We start from the raw sequence: 18364 nt of genomic DNA on the forward strand, positions 1-18364 counted from the left end.
GGGCCTCGGGACTCAAGCCCATTTTCTTAGGCCCAAACGTGGGTAAGCAAAAGAGAGAAAATAGCCCATTGCTTCAACTAGAGTAACCCAACCAAAATAGCCCATTGCTTCAACTAGAATAGCCCAACCAAAATAGCCCATTGCTCCAATTAGAATAAGCCAACCAAAAAGCCCAACATTTGATAAAGCCATCTCATCCATTGGATAGATCATGTGGTTGTCTTAAAAGGCCCATACAATTAGAGTAAAAAGCAGTACAAGCCTTGGCACTTAGCTGGAAGACAAAATCACGAAGGGGCTTGGGGAATCCACATGTGAGGGGCTGCTGGGAGGCTAAGGAACAAATTCCAAGTGCAAGCATTAAAGAGACCAAGGGGTATTGGCACGCAGGGAAGGATGCTATCCCTTAAACCAGCAGGCGCACCCATTTTCTTTCCTTCATCAGATTTGGCCATGGAAAGAGGAAGAAAGAAGAGAAAGAAGATGGGTGAAAATGGAAGCTCCCCTCTGAAGTAGCCGCGGGAAGAAGCATTGAGCTCCCAAAAGTCTCTGATTTTGTGGGATTGGGCAGAGCTGATTTTGCCACCATGAGGTAAGTCAAGAAGGAGGAGAAGAAAGGGAGAGGAAAGCTTAGCTAGATTGGGAAGAAACCATTAGGGTTTCTTGGAGAAGAACCATCCCCAGCAGCTATAAATAGGACCCCTTCTACCCAACACAACACAACCCACAATCTTCAGAGAGCAAGCTTCCTCTCTCACATGTAAACCCAGTAATTTTCGTGCTATCCTTACCCATTTCCCCTGTTTTGGTAGATTGATAGAACCTTTGATAGAGTCACTGTCAAGCTGCCGAAAACTGCTAAGATCACCCATAATTCTTCACCACCCTTCTCCCTCTTCAGCAAATCTCCGTAGAACCCCTTTCTCTTTCCATTAGAATCTCTGTCCCTAATAGGAACCCACAACTCTCTCTCCTCAAGTGCTAAACCCATGATAATTTTGCTCCCATGCCATAATCTTCTCATGCAAAGCTAGAAGATTTATCTGTAATTTGTTGTTATTTTCATTGGTGAAGGTAACCAAGGAGTTTCCTAAGGCGTCATCACCCTTTCGAGACATCTTTGGAGCTTAATCTTTGAACTCAGATACAAGGGGACACTTGCATCAGATTGCTCCTTACAGCAGCCCAGCCCACTTGCTGCCAGAAGAAAAAGGCCCCTACAACAAGCATATAAAATGGGTTAGGAACCAAGCTCTGAATTCAGAGAAATCACAATTCAAAGTACCAAGAAACATGTCATCACATAGTGCTATATTTTTGTCGTTAATAAAGTTGGGGCCAAGTTTTCCCACCAAATAAATTACATTTTCAATGATCATAGAGACTTTTTTTCAAGGGCCGTTCCTTTGTCGGAATAAATTCCAACCCTGTGATATATTTCCAACAAACAACATTTTTTCATCGGAAAAAACACTTTTATCGAGGAAAGTTGGGGGCCCTCGGCAAAAGTTGGTCGGTAATGAACCTTTTTTTTTGGTAGTGTTTCATTGAAGAAAACCTTAACAACAAAAAAAAACTTTCACGCGACTTCATCTTTTTCCTTGCGCTGCGGCTTGCAGATCACACAACAGCGCCGTTGCATGTCGACACGTGTCACCCCATCTCGCCACACTAAACATGCAGCAAGCTAAATAAATTAACGCACGAGGCGATTTCCATTTGCCTTGCTCCAAGGCGAGCTTAGTCATCCCTTTGAAAACACTGATTTTCATAAGGAATATGATCTCAATAGTTAAATATATCAACAATAAGAATCATGATTAACATTTTTTTTTTGGTCGGAATCGAGTTTCATTAAATAGAAGGTCAAAGCCAGATTACATCAAAATGAACTCAAATAATTGAGTTTAGACAAAATGCAATACAAACAGATATAGAGCCCACTACAAATAAAACTAACAAATGCATAAAGCACACATAAAGACAATAAACCCACATAAAGGCAAAGAGCCCACATAATGGCAAAAAGCCCACAAAAGGCAAAAGCCCACAAAACACAACACAACATTAGGAAACCCTAACACCAATAACAGGTATGTGCCGTACAATCCAACAACCACAAGCCGCGACACTAAAGCAAGCCGACAACCACTAAAAAGAAACTAGTAACCAACATAAAATGGTGGTGAGCAAGTCACCCAAGCTACACCTAGTAGGAGTAGCGCTACCATAATCCAAGCAATAAGTGCTATTTGCACTTTAAGGGCATCCCAAACTCCATAAGTTCCACCGAGGATAAACAACGGAAGAAACATCCATGGAGTCAAAAAGCCGATGATAGTGGTTAAGACCAAACGATGTGACGCAACCTTCAACATTGAGGAGAGAAAATGCATTGTAGAAACCTGTAAAGAGCACAGAAAGCTCGAAGACTCCAGGAAATGCACATATCCAACAAAACCACCCAGAACGACCAAAACCAATGGGCAATCCCTGGAGACGAAAAGAGCTCTCAGCATCAGCCACCACTACAAGACCACATGGCAACTATAGATTGGGCAGACAACTGAATCCACTAAGACCAACCCCAGATCCCAGCGCAGGCTGGGAAGGGGAGGGAACTGGGTCAAAACAGGGGATTCAAATCCCAGATCTGCAAAAGAAACAAAACCAAATACAAAGGGCCAAAACCCAATTAAACCACCAAAACCCAACCACAAAACACCCATCCAAATCAAAAGAAAAGGAAAAGAGAAATAGGAACAGGACAAAAAGCAGAGGGGGGAGGAGTGGACTGGAAACTAGGAAGGATAATAAAATTTTAAATAAAATTCTGCTAGCTGATGTGCCACAACATCTTTTGATTTAGGGGCGCAAGTAGGAATGGAAATTCTAATTCTGACCGATTTTAATTAGAAAATTTCCGATTTTGGTGCGTCCAAATTAATTCCAACATCCAAAAGTTTCGAAATCCGAAAATTGCGAAAAAAAATTGGATTAGAATTGGAATGTATTTCAAGATTCTGAAAATTCTGAATTTTGAAATGTATTGAGGATTCAAGCTTAGACTACACAAAATGACTAGTTTCATGTTGAATTTGATATGACATAATAACTAAATAGACATAGACGAGCTATTTCATAAAGGATAACAACACATAAGTGATAGTACATAATAGTTTTTCGAGCTTCTTCGTATGATTTTTCAATTTTGAGCCAATTTTAACCTTTCAAATTGTTAGACATGTTTAAAATTGTCAATGATTTTCCTAAACTTCCCAAAAAAAAATTCGAAACATGTACCGAAATTTTCCTATAATTCAGAGTTTTTTTATTTTATTTTTATAATTAGAATGGATGTTGAAATTTCAAATTTTTTTGGAACAGAATTAGAAAAGAATTGTCATTCCAAATTTTTTTGGAATGAATTTGGAATCCCCTAATTCCGATTCGATTAGCCCAAAAATCAGCCCTAATTGGATTAATAAGGATCCATATTTTAGAAAAACACAGGGTTTGGGTCACTCTCTCGTTCGCGCAAGGAGAGCCTTAATGGCTAAGGTTAGTGTTTCTCCAGTTTTCTTTACTCATTCTCTACGCCGTCTCTCTGAGTCTTCTTTGATTGTCTCTTTGGGTTCTTCTTGATGAATTGGGTATAACGTTTTTTTTTTTTGCTCTTTTATTCTCCTTGGGGTGGCTACGTTGGCTTCCTTTTTGGGTTCCCAAGGAGCCAGTCGATGGTGAGGGTCTCCATCTTAATGCTATGGAGATGGCCACCACCTCTTCTGCTTAAGGGGATAACAAGTATGTGGCACCAAGAGGGAATCAAAAGCGTGCGAAAAATGGTGTTGGGTAGTGGCATGGATTTTTCTGGTAAGCATAGTTTTTGTATCGAGGATTTTGTTGACAAGGCGTTGGAGACCAACTTTGAGGGGTTTCCAAGATCTCCCTAATAATTCTCCTATAGAACGTTCGTGGGCTTGGCAACCGATGAACGTTCCTACTATGAAGATATTTTTTCGGAATTTTCTTCAAGTTAAGAAGCCAATCTCGGTCTCCCTTGCTTGTTAGCTGGGGTTCTGGATCAAGAAAATTGGAGGTGGCGGTTGGTGTTTGGTTGGATCTGTTATGATGCTCACAATACGTTTTTTACTCTGTACGAAGAACTATGATGCTTTCTTTAGATCATAGGAGGCTTTCTTTGACAGTATCTGCGTAGTGATAGGATGTGTTTCAATGGTTTTGTGGTTGGGTGATTGGCTGGATCTATTCTGATACCCATAGTACATTTTTTACTATGTACGAATAACTATGATGCTTTTTCTAGATCATAGGGGGACTTCTTTGACAGTACCTACGTAGAGATAGGATGTGTTTCATGTTGTCTTGTCTTAGAACTTGGTATGCCAATTAATATCAGTAGCGTTAAACCATATTTCAATTTGCAAGCCTAATTAGCAATTCTTACAAGGAAACATCAATTACGTCCAACATCCGACATTGAAAAAATTACACACATCAATTACATTTGCTCACCATGAAGAATCTTAGCTAGTGACACGGTAAGAATTCGTATTGTTTGCAAATAATCAACTCAGTTTTTCATTTATGTTTACATTACATGATAAAATAATTTTAGCTATCGTGTCACGTGATGAGTGATATAGGCACAAATGTGGATTACTAAGCAGATTCTTTCTTACAAGGGTTTCCATCGAATTCAATAGTTCCAAGATTTGAAAGACGACAATTATCAAGACAAGTTAACATTTTGGTATCCCCACTATGAAAATTCAAGTTGCGAATTAGTCAAGTTTGGTTAAGACAAAATGAAAAGCTTAGGTCCACGTTGTAAAGAAGTCGACAATGTAAGTCAAAATACCTGGCTACTTGTGAGATCATCATGGACAGGTTTTCTCCTTTGACGCTATAACGGGTGACGAAATGTAGTGGCATAAGTTTCCCACAATGAAAATTTAACTTACGAATTAGTCAAGTTTGGTTCAGCTTTTTTCCTATGATGCAGCTATTGATTGATAACGGGTGACAAAATGTAATGGCATAAGTTTCCTACAATGCGTGCTCCATCAGTGGAATATATTGCCATGCAACTGACTAAATTGGCATTACCCTACAAAAAAGAGAAATTCTAACTCCGTCACGATTTACAAATTACTTTCACAAATCATATACGCACCAAACTGTTTCAATTTCGCCAATTTATTTGAATAGAATTACATTGATCAAAATAAAAGCAAGATATTTCTTCGACAAATTGTAAACTTCAAATTAATAATTAGCTTTTTTGCTATACTTATATTTTTCTTAGGAAAGGGTATCCAAATTTTTGGCATCTTCTAACATTAGAAAGAAAAGTACCACTACACTAAGATTGGGCTACTAGGTTTCGATACGTACTATTAGTATATAAACCCATGCAATTCCTTAGACAAAGCTCATCTCTTGTATCTGTAAAGGGATTAAACGTTTACTATTCCATAATTCTATCTGCAACATAGAAACCACAACCTCAATCCGTCCATCTCTCTCTCCAGCTCTATCTCTCTGTCTCTCTCTCAACTATTCCTCTCCCTTCCTCACTTCGATGGCCATAGTTGACCTCAGAAGGTGCTTCAAACTCTGGTATTCTTTTGTGGTGCCTTTGCTACACATGAGTCCTTCAATAAATGTATACATAGAGAGGGAAAGACAAGCCCTCCTTGCATTCAAACAAGGCCTCGTCGTGGATACCCGCGGTCAAATAGTCTCTACATGGGGCACCTCAGAAGGCCAAAACAAAGATTGTTGCACATGGAAAGGAGTCTATTGCAGCAACCAAACTGGCCAGGTTGTTGAACTTCAGCTTGGATCCCAATCTTTGCAAGGTACGATTAGTTCTAATTTAAATGATTGGCTTGCTGCAGCATGACTTTAACTACGTACTATATATTACTAATTATATATGCAGAAAAGCTATGTAATAATTAAAGTAGTTAATTAAGAAGCTCCTTAATTAATTAAACAAAGTTTATGTAGACTCTTTATTTAATGACTTTTTAAGGACTGCAGGTTCAGCTATGGATGTTTGGGGCAACATGAGCTCTCTTTGCAGTCCTTAATCTCACTGATAACCAACTTGAAGGAGACATAACAAATTCGTTTTCGGAGCTATGCAGTTTGAGATCATTAGGGCTTTCAAACAATAATCTCAGTGGAGAATTTCCCAAGTTCGTTCAGGTATTGTCTAAATGTTCTCAAAAGAAACTAGAAGGTTTGTATCTCTCTAACAACCGATTAAGCGGAGAAATACCTGAAAGCATTGGGCAAATATCATCGTTGACAGAATTATCTCTCTATGGAAATCAATTAAGCGGAAGAATACCTGCAAGTATTGGGCAAATGCAATTATTGACACGATTATCTCTCTACGGAAATCGATTAAGCGGGAGAATACCTGAAAGTATTGGACAAATGTCCAATCTGGTGTACATCAATCTTGGTAAGAATTCTCTGGAAGGGGTGATTTTTGAAACTCATTTTTCAAAACTCTCCAAGTTAAAATATTTGGATTTATCCTCCAACTCACTGGTTTTAAACTTCCATTCTGATTGGGTCCCTCCTTTTCAATTGAGTGTCATAATATTGAGGTCTTGCAAGATGGGTCCATATTTCCCACAGTGGCTTCAAACTCAGAAAAATTATTCATCCCTTGATATCTCTAACACTACAATTTCTGACATCATTCCAAGTTGGTTTTGGGGTTTGTCACGTACAGCTGTCCTTATAAATCTCTCCCACAACCAAATTAGAGGAACATTTCCAAGTTCAACAATGGAGTTTGCTTATTCCCCTAAGCTAAATTTTAGTTGGAACCAACTGGAAGGTCCAATTCCTTCATTTCTGTCAAAATCATCATCTCTAGATCTATCCTACAATAAACTTTCCGGGTTCATTTCTTTCTTGTGTGGAATCAAGGCCAGTAATTTAACCCTTCTTGATCTCACAAGCAACCATGTATCTGGAGAACTTCCAGATTGTTGGACGCATTTAGAAAATCTAGTCTTTCTTGGCTTGTGTGGCAATGGTTTTTTTGGCAAAATTCCTACCACCTTGGGGAATTTATATTCTCTTGAAACCTTGAAATTCAAACACAACAGATTTGTGGGAGAGTTGCCTTCATCCTTGATGAACTGTAAACACTTGAAAGTTATTGATGCTGCAGAAAATCAACTGTCAGGATTGATACCTGGATGGTTAGGGTTTGAACTTCCGAAGTTGGTTATCCTTATCCTCCGCTCTAATCGCTTTTATGGAAGAATTCCTTTACAGTTATGCAATCTAACACACGTCCAAATATTGGATTTGTCAATTAACAACATCTCTGGAACTATACCCAAGTGTCTCAGCAATTTGACGGCTTTAGTTGATAAAGGACATTCAATTCTAACCATCACTCATCATTATGCATGTAATTTTGGAAATGGGATTTTTTCAGAGAGCTATGATGATGTAGCAACCTTAGTATGGAAAGGAATAATGTCTGAATACAAGAGCACTCTGGGACTTGTGAAGAGCTTTCATTTGTCAAGCAATCAATTGACGGGGGAGATTCCTAAAGAAATCATTCATCTTGGTGGTTTAGTTTCTTTAAACCTGTCGCGAAACCATCTAACAGGTCAAATAAATCCAGACATTGGGAAGTTGGAGTTATTACAGTCTCTTGATTTATCAAGAAACCAGATCGATGGAAGAATTCCGACAAGTCTTTTTCAGATATATGGTCTTGGTGACTTGGACTTGTCAAACAACAACCTGTCTGGAAATATTCCAATGGGGTCTCAGCTCCAAAACTTTGATCCGTCAGCCTTTGCCGAAAACCCTCTGCTTTGTGGACTTCCACTTCAAAGGATGTGTGATCAAGAGAAATAGAAAGGCAGTGTTCAACAAACTGGCTTAGGGAATCAAGACCATGAGGGTGGGCTTGTAAGTCGTGGATTTTACATCAGTATGGGGCTAGGATTTGCTTTTGGATTTTGGGGAGTTTCTGGCACATTGATGTTCCACGAGTCAGGCAGATCCACATAGTTCAAGTTCTTCATACTTTGGAAAGAATGACTCAACCTGAGGCCAGCAATATCATTAGGCAAAGGGTAATTAGTATGATATGTATTCAAAGATTGAATATAACGTTTGAAGTTAGCATGATATGTATTCCATTTTCTAGTTGTACAAAAGAAATTAGCATCATACTCTTGAATTAACATATGCCTCGATCATCATCATCATATATATATATATATTGTCACTAAGATTAATTTGGTTTTTGTATTTTATCATCAACAATTGTTTAATATATTTCAATTGGTTGAGCTCTTCCACCTCCACCCCTCCAAACACTCGATAAATATTTTGTAAATCCACTCATCCATTGGCTTGTACTTAAAAAAAAAAAAAAAAAAAAAAGTTCGCACAAATACTGCCTGGATTGTGTGCAATACCAACTTTCGTTTGATATATGTTAAAGAATAAAGAATGGTTTATGAAGAGAAACTGGCCAGATTTATCACTGAAAGTATTAATTTTCAACTATCATTTATAATTGAGAATTTTGTGATTAGAATATAATGAGGTGGTATGATTTATCACAGGGACTTTTGTCGTTTCTTATTGAAAGACGAAACTGCCCAGAAATGAAAATCACAACACCAAAACAGAAGAAACAGAAGAAGGAAAAACGACTTTGTCCCAAAAAAAAAAACAAAGGAAAGAGAAAACAACAACAAACAAAAACAATAAGAAAAACTACCTCGTTAGGTCTTTCCTTATGAGCCATTGGGACGCACGTTTGGGCCTATCTGTGGTCTAACTTCTCCTTAAGTCAGAAGAATTGACTTCCTCTCAGGTGAAACGGTGTCATCCTAACCTATTTCAATGTATGATGAGGTGCAGATCTCATTCCCACATTGTGCAGGGGTAATTTCGTCTGACCACTTCGAGTCTTGTACGCATGTAATTATGTCATTGGCTTGAGAAATCTTACTCCCACAACTACCATATTCTACAAATAACACATATGGTGGTACTAGCTTGAATGTGTTGGTCAATTTGTGTTCCACACTGATTTCTTGTCGCCTCACAAAATTCATAAACACGTACCTTGCATTTGACATGAAGTGACTAATTAGCTTTACAAGCATATAGAATTTGTTAGGAACCGAGCTCTGAATTGAGAGAAAAGGCAATTCCATCACAATCAAATGTGCTGTTGGATAAACTCCAATTAATGACTGTTATAAAGGAGTTGCTCACTATCTCTTTCTTTTAAGTACTTAGCTGAGTGGGACGACTTATAAGTGATTATGGATACGAGTTGGAGAGGATGGAAGCTTTGCATTAGTGCTTCAAAGATTATAGGGCCTTTTGATTTATAGCAAATCGGTTTTAAGTTAGGTGTTCATGTTCTAATATGGTATCCATGTGTAATATAATATGCATGTTAGTATTCAACAACATGCTTTCGTTAGTTATCTAACGGATCAAATACCTAGACAAACACACATTTTCACTACTACAAAAAGTGAAAAAGACGACGGTAGAAGAAAAAACCGTCGTTGTGTTTAAAAAGACGACGGTAACAAAAAACCGTTGTGGATAAGTGACTTAAACAACTAAAAAACGGAGGTACTGCTGAATATTTTTTTATAACGACGCATACAAATAAAAAAGCGTCGTCTTATTAAAAAGGTTTTCTTCAGAGTTAAAATCTGACCAAAAAACAACGACAACAGATATGACAAGCGTCGTCTTTTAAAAATCAAGTGTTCGTTTTTTTGGTAAAGACATGGTTGTTTTGAAAGAACTGTTGTCTATTATATGTAAAGATAACGGTTTTTTTTAAAAAGGGTCGTCTATTATAAAGTAAAGATGACGGTTTTTTTTTTAAAAAAAGGTCGTCTATTATATGTAAAGATGACGGTTTTTTTAAAAAAAAATGGTCGTCTATTATGAAATAAAGATGACAGTTTTTTTTTAAAAAGGGTCGTCTATCATATATAAAGATGACGGTTTTTTTTTAAAAAGGGTCGACTATTGTGAAGTAAAGATGATGGTTTTTTTTTAAAAAAAGGGTTATCTATTATATGTAAAGATGACGCTTTTTATAAAAAAAACTGTTGTCTATTATATGTAAAGACGACGATTTTTTTTAAAAAAGGGTCGTCTATTATATGTAAAGATGACGGGTTTTTTTTATAAAAAGCATCATCTTTTAAAATATGCTAAAAAATGGCCGCTTAAGTGAATTTGCGCTCGACAAATTTTCAAATTTTCACCCGTCTTTGAAAATCTTATCTCTCATTAAGAAGCGTCGTCTTTTAAAACACGCTAAAAAAAGGCTACTTAAGTGAATTCGCGCTCGACAAATTTTCAGATTTTCCCCCGTCTCTGAAAACTTTATCTCTCCCTCCTTGAAACCCTCCTGCACTCTCTAAAACACCCTCATGAAACTCTCTACAAAATCATCAAAAAATCGATATCAATGAAGGAGTTGAGAGATTGAGGTCTTCGCAGATCCATAAGATGTAGAGGGAGGTTCTGTATTTGAGAATGAAAGCTGGTTGAAAGGTTTGATTTGAAAGTCACCTAATCTCTCAATACCCTTCTATATCTTGCTAGTGAATTCTAGATTAGTTTCTTTGCGTTTCTGATATGTTCTTTGTCTCCCTGATTTCAGATTTTCTGTCTCTCTTGATTTGTCTGGTTTGTTTACATATTTTTTTTATATTTCTGGTTTCTTTTTAGATTTTCTAATTTGGTTATCAGGAGATGAGGAGGAAGCTTGCAGATTTATAACTTTTTCTTTTTCAGGTTTTCTATGTGAGTCGTATGTTTTTTTGTTGTTGAAAATTTGTTACCTTCTCTTTTCACCATAATTTTATTTATATATTTTTCCTTTTGCAGGTTCTCGATGGTCTTTTTTATGCTCATTTTACAAGTTTTCTATGGAAATATGGTCCAATGGTAAAATTTCTCTTCCACCTAATTTTTTATGTTTAAAATCTTAGCTTTTTTTCTCTCTTTGTCATTTTGATTTATTTACAGGGATGATGGAGGAGACTTCAGTTGTGCATCATTTGTATGTTTGGATGAGGAAGGCTTGGATTAGGAGTACGTAGGTCTTGTTAGGAATTATGTTTGTTGTAGAATAAAGATTGGTTAACTATGTAATAACTATTGAATCTTCAAGTTTTATGAAAGAAACTATTTTTGAGTGTATATATTCATTAATAAAGCATTATGGTTGGTTTTCTAGTTAAAATCGTTGTATAGCATCATAGGAAATCAAAAAGAACTAAAATGTAGCAGTTTGGGAATTTATTAGAAGACGATTTTTATAATAAATCATGGTCTTTACAGATAATTAACGACGGTTTTTATAAAAAAGGTCGTCTATTATAGGTAAAGATGACGGTTTTTTTTATTTATAAAAAGGGTCGTCTATTATATGTAAAGATGACGATTTTTTTCAAAAAGGGTCATCTATTATATGTAAAGATGACGGTTTTTTTAAAAGGGGTCGTCTATTGTGAAGTAAAGATGACGTTTTTTTTATTTAAAAAAAGGGTTGTCTATTGTATGTAAAGATGACGGTTTTTATAAACCGTCGTCTTTACAAACAATCCACGCGGTTTTCATAAAAAACCGTCATCTTTACATACAATACACGATGGTTTTATTAAAAATTGTCGTCTTTCCTCCTATAATTAACGATTTAAAAACCGTCGTCTTTACAGATAAACAATGACGGTGAAAAGCCGTCGTAGTTTGACACCCAAATAGATGGCGGTCGATTTAACGACGGTTTTCAAAGCATTACAACGACGGTGGATCCCCGTCGTCTATTTCGGTTTTTGTAGTTGTGTTTCAATAAACAATGAAATGTTTATGATACTAATTAAGGGAGTAAAAGTGTTTCAATTTGGATGAAATTATGTATGAATGATCTTCAAATAAGAACCTAAAAATTGAACTGATCGAATTATAAAATTAAAATGTGGAGTAACTTTACTAATCAGTTAGAGCTGGAGTATTGTTGTCTATATACTTATTAAAAAATGAGAAAAAAAAAACTTTACTTTCTAATGTACGTGGAAGGGTTTGAAATTGAGTGCAAAGGACCGGACACACTAGTTTGGCCAACTGACCTAGCCCACATATACATGAATACAATGGCGGACCCACAGAAGTGTAAGTAGGTGTAGACCTCCCCTCCCCGGAAAAAGGTTTGGAGTCACCAAAAGTTGCCCTCTACTCTACCTTGGAGGTGCACACCAACTGTTTGAATCAATACATGAATGACCTTTTGTTTCCTCTTCTTTGATGAAACAAAAGGTCATTCATATTATATACATGATAGGAAAAATAGCTCTGTTTATGAAAACACATCAACAAGGAAACTCAAATCATATATTAAGGTACAGAAAAACTCATGTGAAAGCTGCATAACAGCTACTCCCGCCAGAGAGCAGCCCTCCATGAAAGGACCTCAAGTCCGCGCCAGAAAGCAGCCCTCCCTGAATTTCCAAGGAAACAAACCATGACCCATTATTTTATTGTATTTTTTTCAGTTTTTAAAAACTGAAAATTAAGTAAGATTGGTAACTATTTTTGTTTTTGTGTCCTTGTCTTGATCTAACCTAGTGACCATTGGACTAAACTTGATGACCATCGTACTTGACCCAGTGACCCCCACCCAGGAATGACCTTGTGATCCAACCCTATGACATACTGATGGTCAATCTATATAGTTAATTTGAAAAAATTAAATCATCTTTACCAAAAATAAAAATAAATAAATATATTATGTATTCAGCAACCATTTAAGCAATTATTCTTAATTTTCTATATGAAATAAGATCTCTACATTGCTAGGTCGGAGAACTGGAAACTCTAAAATTGTGTTCTTATCAGCCCTTTCGAAAAGAACTTGTGCTCCATCCAAAATTAGCAAAGGTAAAACACACCATGCAGATTACCAAAATAGAAGAGATTTATTATTTATCAGTAGATAACCAAAATCTTTAGTTTTGCTTTCATAGGACCTACCATGTTAAGCCTATTGCAATGAACATAAAACGTTTTTGCCATAGAGGAGTGACTAAACAAGCATCACAGTAAAAAAAGCCAGAAACAAAGAAACAACCCAAGTTTGATCCACAACTAGCAACTGCAGATCAACCAAATACCCAAATATTGGGAACTAAAAGAGCTAATTTTCATATCCTGCCTACCATTTCACAACAAGGTTCAGTACCAATTTTGGAAAAAGAAATCAAGGGAAGGAAAATGAACATACGGGGTCGATGTGGGAGCAAATATTTTCGTCTCCAATCACAGCACGCCACGTGGAAAAGAAGATTATCCCTTAAATTAATTAGTCAAACCAATTTATTTGGTTAATTAATTAATAGGGATAATATCTTAATTATAAGATATTATCTTTATTTAATAAGATAATATCATTAATTTGGATATTATCCTAATAAGGGGATAATATCTTAATTATAGGGTATTATCTCATAATTAATGAGATAATATCATTAATTCAGATATTATCATAATAAAAGGATGTAATCAAGTCCGACTCAATCTCTACGAAACCCTAGCCCCGAGGCTCCTATAAATAGATGACTTCATTCATCATTCAAGGTACATCTAAACCTACTCCTAATACTCGAAGCTCCCTCTCCCTCTCCACTCTTCACTCTCCACTCTCCAGATTTTCTCCACACGGCTCCGGCCACCACACACGACTCCGGCCGCCCGGTTCACACCATACATACAACTCCGTACCCTTTGCTTAGCTATTGTTTTCCTACAAACATTCGAACTAACTTAGGCATCAGAGGACCTTTGGCCAACACCCCCTGGGTGTGGTCTATTTACTCTAGTCTTTTTTACTGGAATCGAGGAAGAGAGAGAAGGAAGATCGAAGGTTGAAGGATCTAAGAGAGAATATTCTCCCGTGGGATTATTTGCACAAACATTTGGTGCTTTCATTGAGAGCGTGAGTTATACTCAACGCGTGCTCAAGGAATCCGTTCCTCCTATTTTTCTATCCACCGAAGCCTTCCAAACAACCTTGGTTGGAAGCAAGCGCAGAGGAGCAAGACCGCCGCGATGGCTCGATCCGTGACGGCCCAAAGTCACTCCTCCCCCGATCCCACGATCGACATGGTAGCACCTCCACCTCTCGCTGCCGTGAACCCGCAGTCACTCCTCCCCCGATCCCACGAGCTGGTCAGAGATGGCCATTGCATGGAATTCATTGCAATGGGGTTTATCCGGCAAATCAAGGATTGTGATGCAGCTGCTAATGAGCCTCCACGAAAAAAGTCATATGGATCAACACGATTCTAGCCGACTCCAAGAGTCTGGGCTGACCACCAAGGAGCAGAAAAGAAAGATCAAGCAAGCGACTTTCGTCTCCCAAGCCGTCACCAGCTACCTAGTCATGGAAGACGATCCTGGCATCATCTTTTAAGGGAAGGAAATTCTAAGACAATGGAATGCCCATCACCTCCAGGGGTATTATCCACAAAGCTTCTCACCTATCAGCTCGCCTCCAAGCAGGCGGCGGAGCCTCCCTCACCTTCATTGAAGCCAAGTTACCTTTGATGTTACCCGTGTAACTCCTCTCTTTTGTTCAATAAAGCAATGTAGTCACATAGACATCAATACAAGTTCAAGCTTTTCTTTCCAATGAAGTGTTCACAAAAGCAATCGACACGTCTCCGGACGTAGGCCAAACGGGCCACACTCATCGACACGTCTCAGGACGTAGGCCAAACGGCCCACTGTCATCAACACGTCTCCAGACGTAGGCCAAACAGGTCACTGTCATCGACACGTCTCCGGACGTAGGCCAAACGGGCCACACTCTCATCGACACGTCTTCCGTCGTAGGCCAAACAGGCCACACTCATCGACACGTCTTCGGGCGTAGGCCAAACGAGCCACACTCATCGACACGTGTTCGGGTGTGGCCCGATCGACACGTCTTCGGGCGTAGGCCAAACGGGCCACATTCATCGACCCGTCTCCGGACGTAGGCCAAACGGGCCACACTCATCGACACGTCTCCGGACGTAGGCCAAACGGGCCACTCTCATCGACATGTTTCCGAACGTAGGCCAAACGGGCCATGAATTAATGGATTCAGCTGGTAGTGAGTGAAGCCAAGCTTTGGCTCTATCCTTTAATGAAAACGGGAACAATTTCAGCCTAACCACTTCATCAGAGACATTTAGGATCTTGATCGTGCCACAAATGTTGAAAAATTCCCGAATATGCATGTTAGGATCTTCGTTCGACTTTCCATAGAAAGATGGTAACAAGTGAATCATTCCAGACTTGAGTTCAAATGAATTTGCTTCAACTGCTGGTACTACAATACACGATGGAGTGTTGGAAAGAGTTGGAATGGAGTACTCCTTCATAGCTCGAGCAGGTTGTACTCCTTCATGATGGAGTACTCCTCTTTCGCTAATTGTTGTTCCCCAACGTTCTTGTCACTCTTCTCGTTTATATTTTCGACAGAACCTCCGTATGAAATCTCAGGATCCAGTGAGTGAGTGAATTTGTCTTTTTGTTTCCTAACTGTTCTCTCAATCTCAGGATCAAACGGTATGAGGTCTTGACCTTGAGAGCGTCTTCCAGTCATACACTCAGTCAAACCTAATAAACAAGACAAACAAGAAACACAAGTCAATTCCAATAATCTGAAATTTTCCAATAAAAAAAACAAAATTAATAAATTTAAAAAAACAAAAAAAAAATTGAAAATTATCTATTAATATAAATAATAAAATAAAAAAGATGAAATAAAATAAAATAAAATAAAATAAAAACTGAAAATCAAAATTAAGATTGAACTAAATTGTAGTTGACGAAGCCAATCCCAGGCAACGGCGCCAAAAACTTGTTGTGAATTTTAGACAACCTGAAAAAATTGAGATTATAAAGATTAGTCTAAACACAAATTATACTAGCAAGTGCACAAGGTCAATCGTAATATAGTATGGCAAATACGAGGTCATTTGTCACATCCCAGATCGGCTCCGCCGTAGCACGATATTGTCCGCTTTGGGGCCCCCCTCTCTGGCCCTCACAGTTTTGTTTCTGGGAGCTCACTACCAACTTCCTAGTGGGTCACCCATCCTGGGATTGCTCTAGCCCCCAACTCGCTTAACTTCGGAGTTCCCATGACTCCGAAGCCAGTGAGCTCCCAAAAGGCCTCGTGCTAGATGGATGCGGGTATATACATATAAGGCACATCAACCTCCTCTCCGTTGGTCGATGTGGGATCTTACAATCCACCCCCCTTAGGGGCCCGACGTCCTCGTCGGCACACTCGCACCACACGGCAGAGTGGCTCTGATACCAAATTGTCACATCCTGGATCGGCTCCGCCGTAGCACGATATTGTCCGCTTTGGGCTCCCCTCTATGGCCCTCATGGTTTTGTTTCTGGGAGCTCACTACCAACTTCCCAGTGGGTCACCCATCCTGGGATTGCTCTAGCCCCCAACTCGCTTAACTTCGGAGTTCCCATGACTCCGAAGCCAGTGAGCTTCCAAAAAGCCTCGTGCTAGATGGATGCGGGCATGTACATATAAGGCACATCAACCCCCTCTCCGTTGGTCGATGTGGGATCTTACATCATTCCGCCGAGGATTGAGTTCAACTTCCAATTACTCTAACCTAATTTCCTTCGCAAAATACTTTAACTACTCTAATTATACAAACAAAAAATTAAACCCGTAGCATACTCACGTAAACACAAAAGGGGTTTTTGAAAGAATGATTTAATTAACAACGAAATTAAAAGACAAAATAAGTAGAAACTCACGAAACACAAGGATGAGAAATTCAAATTGATAAAAGCACTAGGACAATGAATTCACCACTAGTAATCCGATCTAGCCTCTTATTCACCTACCTATTTACTAACCATTTGATGTCGTCGCTTAGTTTTCCTTTTTCATGAATTACCTATGGTATTTAGGCTAACTCGTATATTCCTACAAGCAATTCGCCTATGGTATTTAGGTCAAATATCAACACGTAGAAACTCATTAAGATCAGTGAAAACCTCGAACAAGCATGTAAACCTTAGGAGTATGGTAATTACCCTAGATGAATTACAAATCCTAATCACAAGAAGCAAGCCTCAAATTAAGTATGGTATTTACTCTAATTTGCATCCGATTAACTCAATTAAAAGTCTAGATGATGATCAAGCATCAAGATAATCAACCAAGTTATTAAGCACAGTTATTAAGAATCCAACATCAAACGACAATCAATAGATAGGTAAAATAAGAAAACTAGATTATCATACTAGGGCTACATCATGCCATAGCAAAGAAAATTAGTTACACATAATCTTTGAATTCGACATAAACAAAAACATAAGGAAGAAACAGTAAAACTTAGCCAATGGTGGTACTCTTCCGGCGTATCCAATAGCTGGCCAATTTCTCCTAGTCTTTACATCCCCCCTAAGGAGTTGTTTCTCATGCTTAAATAAGACACCACCCATCTATTCTTACCCAATAGCTGGGCTTTTACGGCAGCCCAAAAATAAAGAAAAACCTAATTAAAACATAAATCCAAGATGGGTAAGTACTTGACTCCTCTTCCTACTTGGACTGGGATAACATGTCAGTTACTTTTCTTGCACGTTTGGGGTTGTTCCTCCTCCAAGAAAATTCGAGAAAAATATGTAAATTGTATATTTTTGTCTTATCTTTCTATCCATATATCGCACGCCTTGAGGAAAAATCAGGAAAGTCTTCAAATGGTCATTCTTCCACAGCAGCACAGTTTTGACGGGATTGCATCTTATGCTGACTTAACTTCAAAGACTGTTCTCATTGGCTTTTCCGAAAATTCTAGAAAAATTCTACAATCATCTGCAAGATCTTAGCTTTCATCTCCAATTAGTCTTGCGCTAAAACTCCACCAAAAAGTTGTATTTCCATTGAAAACAAATTACTTGCTCTGGAAAGCTGAAAATTGAGAAAATAAAGTAAAAGTCCTTTTTAAACCAAATTCTCCTACAAAAACTAAGTATAAAGAGTACATAAATATGTAATTTTATGGACTTATCAAGATCTAGCCAAGAGCTTGTCATAACTAAGAGAGATGTCAGCATTCTTGCACTCAAGACAGAAGCAAGCATCTTTTTGACTAACCAAGTCAGAAGTAGAAGAGAGGGCAACAGCAGACGCGTTCTGGATAATTTCAGCAGCAAAAACTACTCATTTTTGAAGCAGATGAAATGTTGCTTCCTTTTGTTTTTC

The 18364-nt window shown here is 38.1% G+C and overlaps 1 pseudogene; it reads left to right on the plus strand.

Moving 5' to 3' along the window:
• The first annotated feature begins 5605 nt into the window (after positions 1–5605).
• On the plus strand, positions 5606–8155 carry LOC110745190 (receptor-like protein EIX2; annotated as a pseudogene).
• Positions 8156–18364: the final 10209 nt, after the last annotated feature.

Source organism: Prunus avium, chromosome 7 (assembly GCF_965620075.1).
Source record: "Prunus avium chromosome 7, drPruAviu1.hap1.1, whole genome shotgun sequence".
NCBI lineage: Eukaryota > Viridiplantae > Streptophyta > Magnoliopsida > Rosales > Rosaceae > Prunus > Prunus avium.